Source organism: Schistocerca serialis, unplaced genomic scaffold (assembly GCF_023864345.2).
Source record: "Schistocerca serialis cubense isolate TAMUIC-IGC-003099 unplaced genomic scaffold, iqSchSeri2.2 HiC_scaffold_1353, whole genome shotgun sequence".
NCBI lineage: Eukaryota > Metazoa > Arthropoda > Insecta > Orthoptera > Acrididae > Schistocerca > Schistocerca serialis.
Genome location: NW_026047573.1, coordinates 4,173,363 through 4,194,290, shown reverse-complemented (window position 1 = coordinate 4,194,290; position 20,928 = coordinate 4,173,363).

Sequence of the window (20,928 nt, the reverse complement as noted above, 5' to 3'; positions counted from 1 at the left end):
TTATGTTTGATTAAGGAGGAGAGCTCTGGTAGAAGTGGTGCGAGAAGCACGTATTTTATTTTATTGTCTGGCACACCGCCATATTTCATGTTATAGAAGAATACTGCGAGTTGCAACCACACTAGGCACTCGATTCTGTAAAGGATTATATTTATAAAAGTAAGTAGGATTATGAACTGTAGGCTTATTCATTGAATATATCTGATTTAACTAACTGTGTAACTTTTTTATGTTTAGTAGACAATCACCTCTGTACGACGTATTGGCATGGCTGGCAAATTATTGTAATATTGAGATTTAGATTATGAGTCCGCACCTACCACAGCAGTCTTTGGAAACGATTTAATTACGAAGTCCGATTATTCAGTTTTATTTCACGGTCAACTACGAGTAACATTGCCTTTATGAAAAAGCCATTGTCAAGCGTCTGATAACGAATAATCAAACGTCCACGTTCCAGATAAGCAAACACAATTGCAATCACAATCACCATCATACAGATAGAATAATTAACATATTTAAATAACAACATAATTTTTTTTATTTATTTTATTTATTTTATATTGGCGACCGTGACAGGACTTGTTATTTTGTCATTTGTTACATTGTTCTCTTTGTTTCATGTAAAAAATCAACTTTCTGGACCTGGACGTTAATGTATGAGAGATAACAAAATCTGAAGATATTTTCCAATTCTGAAATTTTGCGGGAAGACGCAATGAAACTTCCAGCAAAATAAGGTAAGACGCAGCATCTTTGCATTGGTAGGCTTGACCAGACGTATAATTCAGTGTATTAGCTTTTCAGTAAATTCTGTAGTGTTTCTTTTCCGCATAACAGTTTCAGTGATAAATTTCATTCTCAGTACTTTTCCCTAAACAATAACGTATGCAACAATACCAATACACGAGTGTACAATATGGCCGACTTCTGTACGATATCATGTAACATGGCTAGCAGCCATTACCAATAATCTCAAATTCAGTTTATATTTTTAAATTAACAGACAGCCATTGTTGCTACGAGCGATTCATGCTCAACTACATTTTATTTTAAAATCAGTGTCAAAAATTTTCTTGAAACATATATCACGTGTGGCATGGTAATAACTAGAAAACAATACGCAAAAATGGAACAGCAAGGACGTACTATTCAGACGCAATCCGACTCGGACGTGAGACAAGTGTTAGAAAATGACTTTACGACAGCAACCGGTAGTGACGATTCATCAAACATTGACGCAAGTGTTGACGAAAATTTTGACAATAGGCCGTCCACTACAAAAATTTCAAAATCTCAATCAGAGCCCATGTTAATGCATGACATCACGTCTAATGACGCGGCGGGGGCAGAGACCTTGCAAACGGTAAACATTGCCGACATGTTACAAATGCTAATGAAACAAAACGCAGAAAATATGGCAACCATAAGGAAACAGAACGCCGAAAACATGGCAACCTTAAAGGCACAATTAGAGACACAAAATGAACAGTTAAAAACACAAAATGACGAAATCAAATCTGATCTCATAGCAATCAAGATAGGTAATGACACTTTGTGTAAACGTGTGGAACTTATAGACGCCACACTGACCAAACAGATGACCGAACTCAGTACTAAATTTTCCCAGCTCAATACGAGACAAGAAAAGACTACAACTGACGTAGCACTTTTACAGACACAAGTAAAAAACCTTAATGTCACGTGTGAAGTTCTTACTGAACAAATTCAAACATATCCTTCAGTACATGACAACCTTGAAAAACGAATTACTGACGTACAGAATAAATTTGACAATGTTGAACAACACCTGACTGACATCTTACAATCAGATGCCACAGCTCATTTTCAAAATATTAATAAAGAATTTCATGATTGGGTTGAGAACAAAGACAAACATTTTGATAGATGCTTACGTGAAAATTTACCAACAATTGTGCACGACTCCGTAGCGCAATACATTACGAATAACAAACAGCTGATCAGTGACGCAGTACAATCCGTCACTGCACCCATGAGACAATTCACCGATCAACTACAGTCTGAATGTAACGAAAATATCAGTCAAAATGTACAGTTCAGAAACCAATATACATTCGAGTATGATACACACATTCCGCACACGACAAATACACAAGAACAAAACACACCACGACTACAACACATACCACGATGTGGAAACACAAACAAAAGCTATTATCATGGTAAACCACAGCAACATTATCGTAATTACTCGCCAGCTGAACATACCAGTAATTACAGTGGAATAAATCCATATCACAATGCGAAGGAAGATGAAAGCTTAATGAAACACAGGCAATTTCATATTTTTGTCCCAGAAAAACGAACCATTCATCCGGTGATTTTTCTTAAATCTTTTAGTAACGCATTTCCACGCACTTGGAGTGACCGGAAAAAGATTTCATATATTGTCGGTTACATCCAAGGCGATGCAGCTGTCTGGGTATACAGTCAAGCTGACGTATGTACCACGTACAGTGAGTTTGAGCGTGCTTTTCTGAACAAATTCTGGTCGCAATCCGTCCAGGAGCGACTCAGAAGACAAATTTTAGAACCTGAGACTTTTAACAGTAAAAATGGTAACTTACGCAGATATTTTGAAAAATACTTGAACATGGGACATTTTTTAGACGAACCAGTCGCAACGCGTAATATACTCCGTGCGTTGAAGGCCAAATTGCCTTTCAACATTAAAGAAAAACTCCTACATATCCCGGATGACGATTCAGATCATTTTTTAACAGCTTTAGATTCGGTTGACATGTTACTTGAAGATCAGCGCTTCGCGCGGCAAAACAGCAGCCACAATGTTTACGCTAGTGGTATGCAAAACATGCAGGCTTGCCAACTCAATTCTGGCGCGCCCACAGTTGGATACGCGGTACAACAAAAACAGCAAACTCACATGCCGTCTCAGTCGGAAATCAAAATCAACACGCGTATTCCAATACAAACAATAGTTACAACAGTAATATCATTTCATGCGGCAATCCATACAAAAGGCACCGCGGTAATAACTACAACGGTAACAACGGATACAAAGGTAATAACAAAAACACAAACAGAAATAGAAATAATAATAACTACGAGCCAAGACAGCATCAAGGTTGGACTCGTAACGATCAGTACTTTCATTCAAACTCTGCTTTACCACAGCAGCCACCAGGTCAAAATTGGAGCATACCTTACGACCGACAGGTAAGTTATAATGCGCAACAGCAACAAAAACCGCAAAAGTTTGGAGATCATAATAGGCAATATCCGAATGTGAATATAATAGAAATGACACCTGATGCACAACCTCAATCTGTGTCAGTACCTAGTACAAATGCTAATCCAACAAACTAGAAACAGTCACTACTTTGCCCCAGGTCGTGGCTGAAGAATTCTTGGGGGGCGACATCAATGTTAATCAGTTATTTGACACCACACTTGAACAACAGAATAATGATATGCCGAGTAATTCTAAACAAAAACTACCTGTTTTATTTATGAGATACAACCACAATAACAATATATCAGATGAACTTTTACAAGACAGTACACAATGTCGTTTAAACACAAATGAAATTGTTTTAGCATCTACTACTGGTGTAGTAGGTGGGATTCCAACTACTATTATCCTAGATACAGGTGCAGCTGTGAGCGTTTTGTCTTTTAATTTCTATAAAAAGATGTGTGAATTGGAACCTGTGCCTGAGTTTCCTGCCCAAAACTGTAAAATAACTACTGCACTAGGTAATAAGTCATGTAGGGTTACGAAGCAAGTTTTTGTAAACGTTAAAATAGGTAATGGAACCGTACAATGGCCATTCCTGGTTGTACAAAACCTTGTGACAAATTGCATATTAGGAATAGATATTATGAGCGAGAAGGACTGCATTATAGACTTCTCCAAGGGTAAATGTATTTTAAATGATAAAGGCAGTGTAATTATTATTGATTTGGACAGGAGAACTCTAAAGCATGACAAACACTGTACAGGGTACAAGGTTCAGTTAGTACTTGACAAAGACATTCAAGACATGCAAACACACTCATCTGACACAGAGATAATGGACTTGAAAACATTGCTTGATCATAAGATAAGTGAAGCTACAGCTCTCAGTGTACATGAACGTATAAAACTACAGGAAGTGTTATCCAAATATTTACAAGTTTTCACCAAACGATTAGGTGTTATCAACACGTATGTGTACAAGATTGAAGTTAAGCCTCACAAGATCTTCTACCACAAGACATATAACGTACCGTTATCTCAACGACCTGCTGTGTGGCAAGAACTAGAACAAATTACAACATAGATAATAAGCAGTATAGAAATTTTCATATCAGCGGTTCCAGTGACGCAGTTGAAGACAGAAGAACTTTTCTTTCAACGCCGCGGCACCACCGAGAAGACTGAATATTAAAGTAAAATTTATGATTACGTAGCAGAGAATGATATATAAATTTTTCACGGAACATTTGTGACTGTAGGTACCACTGACTTGGTATGACACCTGACGAACCGACAGACGTCATCTGTGAAGCGATCTTTTACTTCGAGAAATAGATTAGACGCACATCTCTTAACACAAAAAGCATCTATCAGTAGTCAAGTCCACACAGACACTCTACACACACGCACAAAACGCGAGGAATCGAACATTTTCTCTCTCTTACTATTTTGAATATTTATTGAGTAGTGAAAACGCCTGGTCTTGCCTACTGATGTAATGAATGTTGTGTCTAACCTATCTTAATTTCAGATGACATCACAAAAAACATCGATAATATCCCAGCGAAACCGCTAAAGAGGATGTAAATATCTGCAATTCATGTGATCAAATGTGACACAATGTAATGATGATGTAAACATATTTATGTGCAACTATATTATGTTTATGCTAAGAAAATATGTGACGTGTGTATGTATAATTACTTATTTTTTTAACTGATGTATAGTGTAACTGTTACTATGTAAAAATTTGAACAAAACGAGTGCCAAAAAGACATTGCATAGTGAACCACTGTTCACGGACATTAACGAACATTACTAACTCTGCAACTACGCGGAAACCTATGTGAAAGAAACTGTTAATGCCATTCATTATGCAGCGTATCTATGTAAATGCGATGAACGATTTCCTTGATTAATAACTACGAACATTTAGGTGAGCTATATTCAGCAAAAAACTGAAAATGTGAAGTGCATAATTCGTGCATCGTCTAGTGACATTACTACAGTACCCGACTTCAAGATGTTAACTGGATTAAATGGACACAAAGTGCCTGTCCAGAAAACAACACGACGGGTGGAAGAAATTTGGTTGGAACTTCAGGGAATGAAATGTTCTCGAAATGTGACGGACACTCTTACCTGGACTGTCCAAGGATCGACGCCAGCTATGTGCCGTCTGAGGTTCTGCAACCAAGCTTCCACGGAATGTAAAAAACGAACTGCACGTGGACCAATTACTCGACGGGTCACGTTTGATCTGTAATAAGCAATGCTTTTAGTCACAACGAACTGCATCACTACGACTATAATGGAAATGAGAAATGGACACGCTTATGTATTAATCACGTTGTTATACAACGATGTTACGGTGATCAAAGAACTTTACCACGACAATACTAACCTGTAAAAAAAATTATTGTGCAGCGGATGAATATGAACTGTAATAACGACACGATGTGTATAGGTCAACGCACCTGAAAAATACGGACATTTTTCTTTGAAGTATTTCAAAAATATACTATGTAACTAAGAACATTCAACAATCTAAGTTGTATTGTGTTATAACAAATATTGTAAATTTAAAACTAAGTTACCTGTCATAGAATGTAGTCATCATATGTAATCTTGGTTGAATATTTTCTTTGTGCAACGACTGAAAAACGCGCGCACACGAACAATATGAACTGCAATACTGTGCCGCGTGATCTAACTGTACGATATAACGGCAGTGCCACAGTTACACAGACGCTTCCGCGCATGCGCGCACTCTATCTGCCAACATTAGAACTTTTACGGCGCACCCGCGTCATTCAAATTTTGTATATAATGTGTATAATGTGTAATGTAAGTCATGTAAATAGTTGTAGATAACTTAGATTTTCTTGTGCCTTTAGGTGAATTGCTCGCCTGCAGGTGTGTCCTTTCGCCTCGCAATTCAGGGGGCAATATAAAGGCACATTTGCATGCCGAGCGTGAGTTTCCCCGGAAACGCGAAATATTAATTAAATAAATAATCAGTGACAAATAAATAAAGCCTATGGCACACAACTGCAGCGCTGTGTCGCTGATAAAACAAAAGCACAATTACGTTACTCTTATGTTTGATTAAGGAGGAGAGCTCTGGTAGAAGTGGTGCGAGAAGCACGTATTTTATTTTATTGTCTGGCACACCGCCATATTTCATGTTATAGAAGAATACTGCGAGTAGCAACCACACTAGGCACTCGATTCTATAAGAATTATATTTGTAAAAGTAAGTAGGATTATGAACTGTAGGCTTATTCATTGAATATATCTGATTTAACTAACTGTGTAACTTTTTTATGTTTAGTAGACAATCACCTCTGTACGACGTATTGGCATGGATGGCAAATTATTGTAATACTGAGATTTAGATTATGAGTCCGCACCTACCGCAGCAGTCTTTGGAAACGATTTAATTACGAAATCCGATTATTCAGTTTTATTTCACGGTCAACTACGAGTAACATTGCCTTTACGAAAAAGCCATTGTCAAGCGTCTGATAACGAATAATCAAACGTCCACGTTCCAGATAAGCAAACACAATTGCAATCACAATCACCATCATACAGATAGAATAATTAACATATTTAAATAACAACATAATTTTTTTATTTATTTTTTTATTTTATAATCTCCTTCTAAACCGATAACGTTTCTATGGAAACGACAGGATTTTCATTTGGCATTCGACTATCTCCTATCCGATGCTCTATTCCATCTTTACTGCATCCCTCGCTCCCTCACATTGACGAATTAACACAAAAATTGCGTCGCTATGAAATACTATGGGTTCTATGACTTCTCCATCTAAATCGAGTTACGTTTCTATGAAAACGACAGGATTTTCTTTAGGGATACGACTATCTCTTATCCGATTCAGTATTCCTTCGTTACTGCATACCTCAATACCTCACATTGACGATTTAGAACAGAAATTGCGGGAATATGAAATACTATGGGTTCTATGACATCTCCCTCTACATCGAGTTACGTTTCAATGGAAACGATAGTAATTTCTTGTGGGATGCGAGGATCTACTTTCCGATGCACTATTCCTAATTTACTGCATACCTCGCTCCCTCACATTGATGAAATAACACTGAAATTGCGTCGCTATGAAATACTATGGGTTGTATGACATCTTCTAAATCGAGTAACGTTTCTATGGAAACGACAGGATTTTCATTTGGGATACGACTATCTACTTTCAGATGCACTAATCCATCTTTACTGCATCCCTCGCTCCCTCACATTGACGATTTAACACAGAAATCGTGTCGCTATGAAATACTATGGGTTCTATGACATCTCCTTCTAAATCGAGTAACGTTTCTGTGGAAACACAGAATTTTTTTTTTGGGATACGAGTATCTCCTTTCCGATGCGCTAGTAATACATTGTTGCATCCCTCACTCCCTCACATTAACACATTAACACAAAAATTGCGTCGCTATGAAATACTATGTGTTCCTTGACACCTGCTTCTAAATCGAGTAATGCATCTATGGAAACGACAGGATTTTCTTTTGGGATACGACTATCTCCTTTCCGATGCACTATTCCTTCTTTATTGCAACCCTCGCTCCCTCACATTGACGAATTAACACAGAAATTGCTTCGCTATGAGATACTATTGGTTCCGCGACTTTTGCTTCTAAATCGAGTATTGTTTCTATGGAAACGACAGGATTTTGTCTTTGGATACGACTATCTCCTTTCCGATGCCCTGTTCCTTCTTTACTGCATCCCTCGCTCCCACACATTGACGCTTTACCACAGAAATTGCGTCGCTATGAAATACTGTGGGTTCCGTGACTTTTGCTTCTAAATCGAGTAACGTTTCCATGGAAACGACAGGATTTCCTTTTGGGGTAAGCCTACCTCCTTTCCGATGCACAATTCCTTCTTTACTGCATCCCTCGCTCCCTCACATTGACGAATTAACACAAATATTGCGTCGCTATGATATACTATGGGTTCTATGACATCTCCTTCTAAATCGAGTAATGTTACTATGGAAACGATAGCATTTTCTTTCGGGATACGAGTATCTCCTTTCCGATGCACTATTCATTCTTTACTGTATGCCTCACTCCTTCACATTGACGAATTAACACAGAAATTGGTTCGTTTTTAAATACTATGGGTTCTATGATTTCTCCATCTAAATCGAAAAACGTTTCTATAGACACGACAAGATTTTCTTTTGGGATACTACTGTCGCTTTTCAGGTAGACTATATCATCGTAACTGCATTCCTCGCTCCCTCACATTGACGAATTAAGACAGAAATTGCGTCGCTATGATGTACTATGGGTTCTATGACATCTCCTTCTAAAGCTAGTAATGTTTCTATGGAAACGATAGGATTTTCTATCGGGACACGAGTATCTCTTTACCGATGCACTGTTCATTCTTTTCTTCTTCGCTCGCTCCCCTACACTGAAGAATTAACACAGAAATTGCGTCGCTATGAAATACTATGGGTTCTGTGACTTCTCCTTCTAAAACGAGTAACGTATCTATAGACACGACAAGATTTTCTTTTGGGATACCACTATCTGCTTGCCGATGGACAATTCCTTCTTTACAGCATCCCTTGCTCCCTCACATTGACGAATTAACACAGAAATTGCGTCGCTATGAAATTCTATGGGTTCTAAGACTTCTCCATCTAAATCGAGTAACGTTCCTATGGAAACAAAGCGATTTTCTTTTGGAATACGAGTATCTCTTTTCCGATGCACTATTCCATATTTACTGCATCCCTCGGTCCCTCACATTGACGAATTATCACAGAAATTGCGTCGCTATGAAATACAATGGGCTCTATGATTTCTCCTTCTAATTCGAGTAACGTTTCAATGGAAACGAGAGGTTTTTCCATTGGGATACGACTATCTCCTTTCCGGTGCACTAATCCTTCTTTACTGCATCCTTCGCTCCCTCACATTGACGAATTAAGACAGAAATTGCGTCGCTATGATGTACTATGGGTTCTACGACATCTCCTTCTAAATCGAAAAACGTTTCAATGGAGACGACAGGATTTTCTTTTGGGATGCGACTATTTCCTTTCCGATGCACTATTCCTTCTTTACTGCATCCTCGCTCCCTCACATTGGCGGTTTAAAACAGAAATGGCGTCGCTATGAAATACTATGGGTTCTATGACATCTCCTTCTAAATCGAAAAACGTTTCTATGGAAACGACAGGATTTTCTTTGGGATACGACTATTTCCTTCCCGATGCACTATTCCTTCTTTACTGCATCCCTCGCTCCCTCACATTGACGGATTAACACAGAAATTGCTGCGCTATGAAATACTATGTGTTCTATAACATCTCCTTCTAACTCGAGTAACGTGTCTATGGAAACGACGGGATTTTCTTTTGGGATTCGACTATCTCCATTTTGATGCACTATTCCTTCTTTACTGCATCCCTCGCTCCCTCACATTGACGAATTAACACTGAAATTGCGGGGCTATGAAATTCTATGGGTTGTATGACATCTCCTTCTATATCGTGTAACTTTTCTATGGAAAGGGCACGATTTTCTTTTGGGATACGAGTATCTCCTTTCCGATGCACTGTTCCTTCTTTACAGCATCCCTCGCTCCCTCCCACTTACGAATTAAGACAGAAATTTGCTCGCTGTGAAATACTATGGGTTATATGACATCTCCTTCTAATTCGAGTTACGTTGCTATGGAAACGAAAGGATTTTAATTTGGGATACGAGTATATCCTTTCCGATGCTGTATTCCTTCTTTACAGCACCCCTCGCTCCCTCACATTGACGAATTATCACAGAAATTGCGGCGCGGTGAAATACTATGTTCTCTATGACAACTCCTTGTAAGTCGAGTATCGTTTCTATGGAAACGACGGGAGAATCTTTTGGGATACGAGTAACTCCTTTCCGATGCACTATTCCTTCTTTACTGCATCCCTCAATCCCTCACATTGACGCATTAACAAAGAAATTGCGTCGCCATGAAGTACTATGGGTTCCATGGCTTCTGCTTCAAAATCGATTAACGTTTCCGTGGATACAACAGGATTTCCTTCTGGGATAAGACTACCTCCGTTACGATGCACTATTCCTGCTTTACTGCATCCCTCGCTCCCTCACATTGACGAATTAACACAGAAATTGCGTCGCTATGAATTACTATGAGTTCTATGACATCTCCTTCTAGATCGGGTATTGTTTCTATGGAAACGATAGCATTTTCTATCGGGATACGAGTATCTCCATTCCGATGCACTATTCCTACTTTACTGCATCCCTAGCTCCCTTACACTGACGAATTGACACAGACATTGCGTCGCTATGAAATACTATGGGTTGTATGACATATCCTTCAAAATCGAGTCACTTCTCTATGGAAACAGGTTTTTCTTTTGGGATACGACTATCTCCCTTCCGATGCACTATTCTTTCTTTACTGCAACCCTCGCTCCCTCACATTGACGAATTAACACAGAAATTGCGTCGCTATGAAATACAACGGTTTCTATGACATCTCCTTCTAAATCGAGTAACGTATCCGTGGTAACGACAGGATTTTCTATTGGGATACGACTATATCCTTTCCGATGCACTATTACTTCTTTACTGCATCCCTCGCTCCCTCACATTGACGAATTAACACTGAAATTGCGTCGCTATGAAATACTATAGGTTCTATGACCTCTCCATGTAAATTGAGTAACGTTCCAATGGAAACGACAGGTTTTTCCATTGGGATACGAGTATCTCCTCTCCGATGCACTATTCCTTCTTTACTGCATCCCTCACTCCCACACATTGACGCATTAACACACAAACTGCGTCGCTATGAAATACTATGGGTTCTGTGACTTCTGCTTCTAAATCGAGTAACGTATCCATGGAAACAACAGGATTTCCTTTTGGGGTAAGACAACCTCCTTACCGATGCACTATTCCTTCTTTACTGCATCCTTCGCTCCCTCACATTGACGAATTAAGACAGAAATTGCGTCGCTATGATGTACTATGGGTTCTATGACATCTCCTTCTAAATCGAGTAATGTTTCTATGGAAACGATAGGATTTTCTTTCGGGATACGAGTATCTTTTTTCCGATGCACCGTTCATTCTTTTCTTCGTCCCTCGCTCCCTCACATTGACGAATTAACACAGAAATTGCTTCGCTTTGAAATACTACGGGTTCTATGCCTTCTCCATCTAAATCGAGTTACGTTTCTATAGACACGATAAAATTTTATTTTGGGATACGACTGTCTCTTTTCCGATGCACTATATCATCTTAACTGCATCCCTCGCTCCCTCACATTGACGTATTAACACAGAAATTGCGTCGCTATGAAATACAACGGGTTCTATGACATCTCCTTCTAAATCGAGTAATGTATCTATGGTAACGACAGGATTTTCTTTTGGGATACGACTATATCCTTTCCGATGCACTATTCATTCTTTACTGCATTCCTCGCTCCCTCACATTGATGAATAAACACAGAAATTGCGTCGCTATGAAATACTACGGCTTCTATGACTTCTCCTTCTAATTCGAGTAACGTATCTATGGAAACGACAGGATTTTCTTTTGGGATACGACTATCTTCTTTCCGATGCCAAATTCCTTCTTTACTGCATCCGTCGCTCCCTCACATTGACGAATTAACACCTAAATTGCGTCGCTATGAAATACTATTGGTTCTCTGACATCTCCTTCTAAACCGATTAACGTTTCTATGGAAAGGACAGGATTTTCATTTGGGATTCGACTATCTGCTTTCCGATGCATTATTTCTTCTTTACTGCATCTCTCGCTCCCTCACGTTGACGAATTAACACTGAGATTGCGTCGCTATGACATACTATGGGTTCTAAGACTTCTCCTCCTAATTCGAGTAACGTTTCTTTAGAAACGACAGGATTTTCTTTTGGGATACGACTGTCTCCTTTCCGATGCACTATTCCTTCTTTACTGCTTTCGTCGCTCCTTCCCATTGACGAATTGACATAGAAATTACGTCGCTATGAAATACAACAGGTTCTATGACATCTCCTTCTAAATCGAGTAACGTTTCTATGGAAACGACAGGATTTTCTCTAGGGATACGACTTTCTCCTTTCCGATGCACTGTTCCTTCTTTACTGCATCCCTCGCTCCTTCACAATGATGAATTAACACAGGAATTGCGTCGCTATGAAATACTATGGGTTCTATGACATCTCCTTCTAAATCGAAAACCGTTTCAATGGAGACGACAGGATTTTCTTTTGGGATGCGACTATTTCCTTTCCGATGCACTATTCCTTCTTTACTGCATCCCTCGCTCACTCACATTGGCGGTTTAACACAGAAATGGCGTCGCTATGAAATACTATGGGTTCCATGACATCTCTTTCTAAATCGAAAAACGTTTCCATGGAAACGACAGGATTTTCTTTGGGATACGACTATTTCCTTTCCGATGCACTATTCCTTCTTTACTGCATCCCTCGCTCACTCACATTGGCGGTTTAACACAGAAATGGCGTCGCTATGAAATACTATGGGTTCCATGACATCTCCTTCTAAATCGAAAAACGTTTCCATGGAAACGACAGGATTTTCTTTGGGATACGACTATTTCCTTTCCGATGCACTATTCCTTCTTTACTGCATCCCTCGCTCCCTCACATTGGCGGATTAACACAGAAATTGCGGCGCTATGAAATACTATTTGTTTTATAACATCTCCTTCATACTCGAGTAACGTGTCTATGGAAACGACGGGATTTTCTTTTGGGATTCGACTATCTCTATTTTGATGCACTATTCCTTCTTTACTGCATCCCTCGCTCCCTCACATTGACGAATTAACACTGAAATTGCGGGGCTATGAAATACTATGGGTTGTATGACATCTCCTTCTATATCGTGTAACTTTTCTATGGAAAGGGCACGATTTTCTTTTGGGATACGAGTATCTCCTTTCCAATGCACGGTTCCTTTCTTTACAGCATCCCTCGCTCCCTCCCATTTACGAATTAACACAGAAATTGCGGCGCTATGAAATACTATGTTCTCTACGACAACTCCTTCTATGTCGAGTATCGTTTCTATGGAAACGACAGGAGAATCGTTTGGGATACGAGTAACTCCTTTCCGATGCACTATTCCTTCTTTACTGCATCTCTCAATCCCTCACATTGACGCATTAACAAAGAAATTGCGTCGCCATGAAATACTATGGGTTCCATGACTTCTGCTTCTAAATCGATTAACGTTTCCGTGGAAACAACAGGATTTCCTTCTGGGATAAGACTACCTCCTTTACGATGCGCTATTCCTTCTTTACTGCATCCCTCGCTCCCTCACATTTACGAATTAACACAGAAATGGCGTCGCCATAAAATACTATGGGTTCTATGTCATCTCCTTCGAAATCGAGTAACGTTTCTATGGAAACGACAGGATGTTCTTTTGGGATACGACTGTCCCCATTTTGATACACTATTCCTTCTTTACATCATCCCTAGCTCCCTCTCATTGACGAATTAACAATGAAATTGTGTCGCTATGAAATACTATGCGTTCCACGACATCTCCAACGAAATAGAGAAACGATCGTACGGAAACGGCAGGATTTTCTTTTGGGATACGAGTATCTCCTTTCCGATGCACTATTCCTTCTTTACTGCATCCCTCGCACCCTCACATTGACGAATTAGCTCAAAAATTGCGTCGCTATGACATACAACGGGATCTATGACATCTCCTTCTAAATCGAGTAACGTTTCTATGGAAACGACAGGATTTTCTTTTGGGATACGAGTATCTCCTTACCGATGCACTTTTCCTTCTTTACTGCATCCCTCACTCCATCACATTGACGAATTAACACAGAAATTGCGTCGCCATGAAATACTATGGGTTGTATGACATATGCTTCTAAATCATGTAACGTTTCTATGGAAAGGACAGGATTTTCGATTGGGATACGACTATCTCGTTTGCAATGCACTAATCCTTCGTTTCTGCAATCCTGGAGTCCTCACAATTACGAATTAACACAGAAATTGCGTCGCTATGAAATACAACGGGTTCTATGACATCTCCTTCTAAATCGAGTAACGTATCTATGGTAACGACAGGATTTTCTTTTGGGATACGACCATCTCCTTGCCGATGCACCATTCCTTCTTTACTGTATCCCTCGCTCCCTCACATTGGTGAATAAACACAGAAATTGCGTCCCTATGAAATACTATGGGTTCTATGACTTCTCCTTCTAAATCGAGTAACGTTTCTATGGAACGACAGGATTTTCATTTGGGATACGACTATCTCCTTTCCGATGCACCATTCCTTCTTTACTGCATCCCTCGCTCCCTCGCATTGACGAATCAACACAGAAATTGCGTCGCTAAGACATACTACGGGTTGTATGAGAAATCCTCCTAAATCATGTAACGTTTCTATGGAAACGACAGGATTTTCTATTGGGATACGACTATCTCGTTTGCGATGCACTAATCCTTCTTTACTGCACTCCTGGAGCATTTACATTTCGGAATTAACACAGATATTTCGTCGCTATGAAATACTATGTGTTCTATGACATATCCTACGAAATCGAGTAACGATTCTATGGAAACGGCAGGATTTTCTTTTGCGATACGAGTATCTCCATTCCGATGGACTATTCCTTCTTTACTGCATCCCTCGCTCCCTCACATTGATTAATTTACACATACATTGCGTCGCTATGAAATACAACGGGTTCTATGACATCTCCTTCTAAATCGAGTAACGTTTCAATGGAAACGACAGGATTTTCTTTTTGGATACGAGTATCTCCATACCGATGCACTCTTCCTTCTTTACTGCTTTCGTCGCTCCTTCACATTGACGAATTAACACAGAAATTGCGTAGCTATGGGATACAACGGGTTCGATGACATCTCCTTCTAAATCGAATAACGTTTCTGTGGAAACGACGCGATTTTCTTTTGGGATGCGACTATTTCCTTTCCGATGCACTATTCCTTCTTAACTGCATCCCTCGCTCACTCACATTGGCGGATTAACACAGATATTGCGGCGCTATGAAATACTATGGGTTCTATGTCATCTCCTTCGAAATCGAGTAACGTTTCTATGGAAACGACAGGATGTTCTTTTGGGATACGACTGTCTCCATTTTGATACACTATTCCTTCTTTACTGCTTCCCTCGCTCCCTCACATTGACGAATTAATACAGAAATTGCGGCGCTATGATATACTATGGGTTCTATGACATCTCCTTCTATATCGTGTAACGTTACAATGGTAAGGGCACGAAGTTCTTTTGGGATACGAGTATTTGCTTTCCGATGCACTGTTCCTACTTTACAGCATCCCTCGCTCCCTCACATTGACGAATTAACACAGAAATTGCGTCGCTGTGAAATACAATGGGTTATATGACATCTCCCTCAAATTCGAGTAACGTGTCTATGGAAACGAAAGGATTTTCATTTGGGATTCGAGTATCTCCTTTCCGATGCACTATTCCTTCTTTACAGCATCCATCGCTCCCTCACATTCACGAATAATCGCAGAAATTGCGTCGCTATAAAAAACAATCTCTTCTATGACACCACCTTCTAAATCGAGTAACGTATCTATGGTAACGACAGGATTTTCTTTTGGGATACGATTATCTCCTTTCCGGTGCAGTATTCCTTCTTTACAGCATCCCTCGCACCCTCACATTGACGAATTAACACAGAAATTGCGTCGCTGTGAAATACTATGGGTTCCATGACATCTTCTTCTAAATCGAGTGACGTTTCCTTGGAAACTACAGGATTTCCTTTTGGGATAAGGCTACCTCTTTTACGATGCACTATTCCTTCTTTACTGCATCCCGCGCTCCATCACATTGACGAATTAACACAGAAATTGCTTCACTATGAAATACTATGGGATCTTTGACACCTCCTTGTAAGTCGAGTAACGTTTCTATGGAAACTACAGGATATTCTTTGGGATACGAGTATCTCCTTTCCGGTGCACTATTCCTTATTTACTGCATTCCTCGGTCCCTCACATTGACGAATTAACACAGAAATTCCGTCGCTATGAAACACAATGGGCTCTATGACGTCTCCTTCTGAATCGAGTACCGTTTCTATGGAAACACAGGTTTTTCCATTGGGATACGACTATTTCGTTTGCGATGCACTAATCCTTATTCACTGCACTCCTGGAGCCCTCACATTTACGAATTAACACAGAAATTGCGTCACTATGAAATACTGTGGGTTCTGTGACATCTCCTACGAAATCGAGTAACGATTCTATGGAAAAGGCAGGATTTTCTTTTCTGATACGAGTATCTCCTTTCCGATGCACTATTCCTTCTTTACTGCATCCGTCGCTCCCTCACATTGACGAACTAACTCAGAAATTGCGTCGCTATGAAATACAACGGTATCTATGATATCTCCTTCTAAATCGAGTAACGTTTCTATGGAAACGACAGGATTTTCTTTTGGGATACGAGTATCTCCTTACGGATGCACTCTTCCTTTTTTACTGCATCCCTCGCTCCATCACATTGACGAATTAACACAGAAATTGCGTCGCTATGAAATACTATGGGTTCTATGACTTCTCCTTCTAATTCGAGTAACGTTTCTATGGAAACGACATTATTTGCATTTGGGATACGAGTATCTCCTTACCGATGCTTTCTTCCATCTTTACTGCATCCCTCGCTCCCTCAAATTGACGAATTAACACAGAAATTGCGCCGCTATGAAAAATTATGTGTAATATAACATCTCCATCCAAATCGAGTAAACTTTCTATGGAAACGACAGGATTTAGTTTTGGGATATGACTATCTACTTTCCGAAGCACTATTCCTTCTTTACTGCATCCCTCGCTCCCACACATTGACCAATTGACACAGAAATTGCGTCGCTATGATACTATGGGTTGTATGATCAATCCTTCTAAATCGAGTCACGATTCTATGGAAACGACAGGAGTTTGGGATACGACTATCCCTTTTCTGATGCACTATAAATTCTTAACTGCATCCCTCGCTCCCTCACATTGACGAATTAACACAGATAGTGCGTCACTATGAAATACTAAGAGTTCTATGACATCTCCTTCTAAATCGTGTAACGTATCAATGGAAACGAAAGGATTTTCTTTTGGGATACTACTATCTCCTTTCCGATGCACAATCCTGCTTTATCTGCACTCCTGGCGCCCTCACATTGACGAATTAACACAGAAATTGCGTCGCTATGAAATACTACGGGTTGTATGACAAGTCCTTCTAAATCATATAACGTTTCTATGGAAACGATAGGATATCCTATTGGGATACGACTATCTCGTTTGCGATGCACTAATCCCTCTTTAATGCACTCCTGGAGCCCTCACATTTACGAATTAACACAGAAATTGCGTCGCTATGAAATACTATGGGTTCTATGACATCTCCTACGAAATCAAGTAACGATTCTACGGGAACGGTAGGATTTTCTTTTGGGATACGAGTATCTCCTTTCCGATGCACTATTCCTTCTTTACTGCATCCCTCCCTCCCTCACATCGACGAATTAACTCAGAAATTGCGTCGCTATGAAATACAACTGGATCTATGACATCTCCTTCTAAATCGTGTAACGTTTCTATGGAAACGACAGGATTCTCTTTTGGGATACGAGTATACCTTTACCGATGCACTCTTCCTTCTTTACTGCATCCCTCGTTCCCTCGCATTGACGAATTAACACAGAAATTGCGTAGCTATGAAATACTATGGGTTCTGTGATGTCTCCCACTAAATCGAGTGACGTTACTATGGAAACGACAGGATTTTCTTTTGGAATACGAGTTTCTCCTTTCCGAATCACTAATCCTTCATTACTGCCCTCCTGGCGAACTCACATTGACGACTTAACACAGAAATAGCGTCGCTATGAAATACTATGAGTTCCGTGACTTCTGCTTCTAAATCGAGTTACGTTTCCATGGAGACGACACCATATCCTTCTCGGATAAGACTATCCCCATTCCAATGCACAATACCTTCATTACTGCATCCCTCACTCCCTCACATTGACCAATTAACACAGAAATAGCGTCGCTATGAAGTACTATGTGTTCTATGACATCTCCTTCATAATCGAGTAAGGCTTCAATGGAAACGAGAGGATTTTCTTTTGAGATACGAGCATCTCTTTTCCGATGAACTATTCCTTCCTTACTGCATCACTAGCTCCCTCACATTGACGAATTAACATAGAAATTGCGTCGCTTTGAAATACTATATGTTCTATGACTTCTCCTTCTAAATCGAGTAAGGTTTCCATAAAATCGAGAGGATTTTCTTTTAAGATACGACTGTCTCCTTTGCGATGCACTATTTCTTCTTTACTGCATCCCTCGCTCCATCACATTGACGAATTAACACAGAAATTGCGTCGCTATGAAATGCAACTGGTTCTATGACATCACCTTCTAAATCGAGTAACATTTCTATGGAAACGACAGGATTTTCTTTTGTGATACGAGTATCTCCTTTCGGATGCACTATTCCTTCTTTACTGCATCCCTCGTTCCCTCACATTGGCGAATTAACGCAGAAATTGCGTCGCTATGAAAAACAACGGGTTCTATGACATCTCCTTTTAAATCAAGTTACGTTTCTATGGAAGCGACAGGATTTTCTTTTGTGAAACGACTATCTCCTTTCCGATGCACTATTGCTTCTGTATTGCATCCCTCGCTCCCTCACATTGACGTATAAACACAGAAATTGCGTCGCTATGAAACACTGTGTGTTTTATGACTTCTGCTTCTAAATCGAGGAACGTTTCTATCGAAACGATAGGATTTTCTTTTGTGATACGAGCATCTCCTTTCCGATGCACTATTCCTCCTTTACTGCAAACTCTGCTCCCTCACATTGACGAATTAACACAGAAATTGCGTCGCTATGAATTACTATGGGTTCTATGACTTCTCCTTCTAAATCGGGGAACGTTTCAATGGAAACGACATGATTTTCTTTTGGGATACGACTATCTCCTTTCCGATGCAGTATTCCTTCAATACAGCATCCCTCGCTCCCTCACATTGACGAATTAACACAGAAATTGCGGCGCTATGAAATCCTATGTGTTCTATGGCATCTTCTTCTAAATCGAGTAACGTTTCTATGGAAACGACAGGATATTCTTTTGGGATACGACTATTTCCTTGCCGATGCGCTATTCATTCTTTACTGCAGCCCTCGCTCCCTTACATTGACGAATTAACACAGAAATTGCGTCGCTATGGAATACTATGGGTTGTATGACATTTCCTCATAAATCGAGTAACGTTTCTAGGGAAGCGACAGGATTTTTTTTTGAGAAACGAGTATCTCCTTTCCGATGCACTAATCCTTCTTTATCTGCACTCTGGCGCCCTCACATTGACGAATTAAGACAGAAATTTCGTCATTACGAAATACTATGGGTTCTATGACTTCTCCTTCTAAATCGAGTAACATTTCCATGGAAAAGACAGGATTTTCTTTTGGGATACGAGTATCTCTTTTCCGATGCACTATTCCTTCTTTACTGCATCCCTCGCTCCCTCACATTGACGAATCAACATAGGAATTGCGTCTTTATGAAATACTATCGGTTCTATGACATCTCCTTCTAAATCGAGTAACGTTTCTATGGAAACGACAGGATTTTCTCTTGGCATACGACTATCTCATTTCCGATGCACTGTTCCTTCTTTACTGCATCCCCCGCTCCCTCACATTGACGAATTAACACAGATATTGCGCCGCTATGATATACTACGTATTCTGTGACTTCTCCTTTAAAATGGAGAACGTTTCTATGGAAATGACAGGGATTTCTATTGGGATACGCCTATCTCCTTTCCGATGCACTATTCCTTCTTTACTGCATCCCTCGCCTATTCACATTGACGAATAATAATAGAAAATGCGGCGCTATGAAATACTATGCGTTCTATGACATCTCCTTCTAAATCGAGTAACGTTTCTATGGACACGGCAGATTTTATTTTGGGATACGAGTTTCTCCTTTCCGATGCACTATTAATTCTTTACAGCATCCCTCGATCCCTCACATGAACGCATTAACACAGAAATTGCGTCGAGATGAAATACAACGGGTTCTATGACATCTCCTCTTAAATCGAGTAACGTTTCTACGGAAACATCAGGAATTTCTTTTGGGATACGACTATCACCTTTACGATGCACTATTCCTTTCTTACTGCATCCCTCGCTCCCTCACATTGCCGAATTAACACAGAATCTGCGTCGCTAAGCAATACTATGGATTCTATGACTTCTCCTTCTAAATCAAGTAACGTTTCTATAGAAACGACAGGATTTTCTTATGGGATACGACTGTCTTATTTCCGATGCACTATTCCTACTTTACTGCATCCCTCGCTCCCTTACATTGACGAATTAACACAGAAATTTCGTCACTATGAAATACAACGGGTTCTATGTCATCTCCTTCTAAATCGAGTAACGTATCTATGGAAACGATAGGATTTTGTTTTGGGATACGACCATCTCCTTTCTGATGCACTATTCCTTTTTTACTTCATCCCTCGCTCCC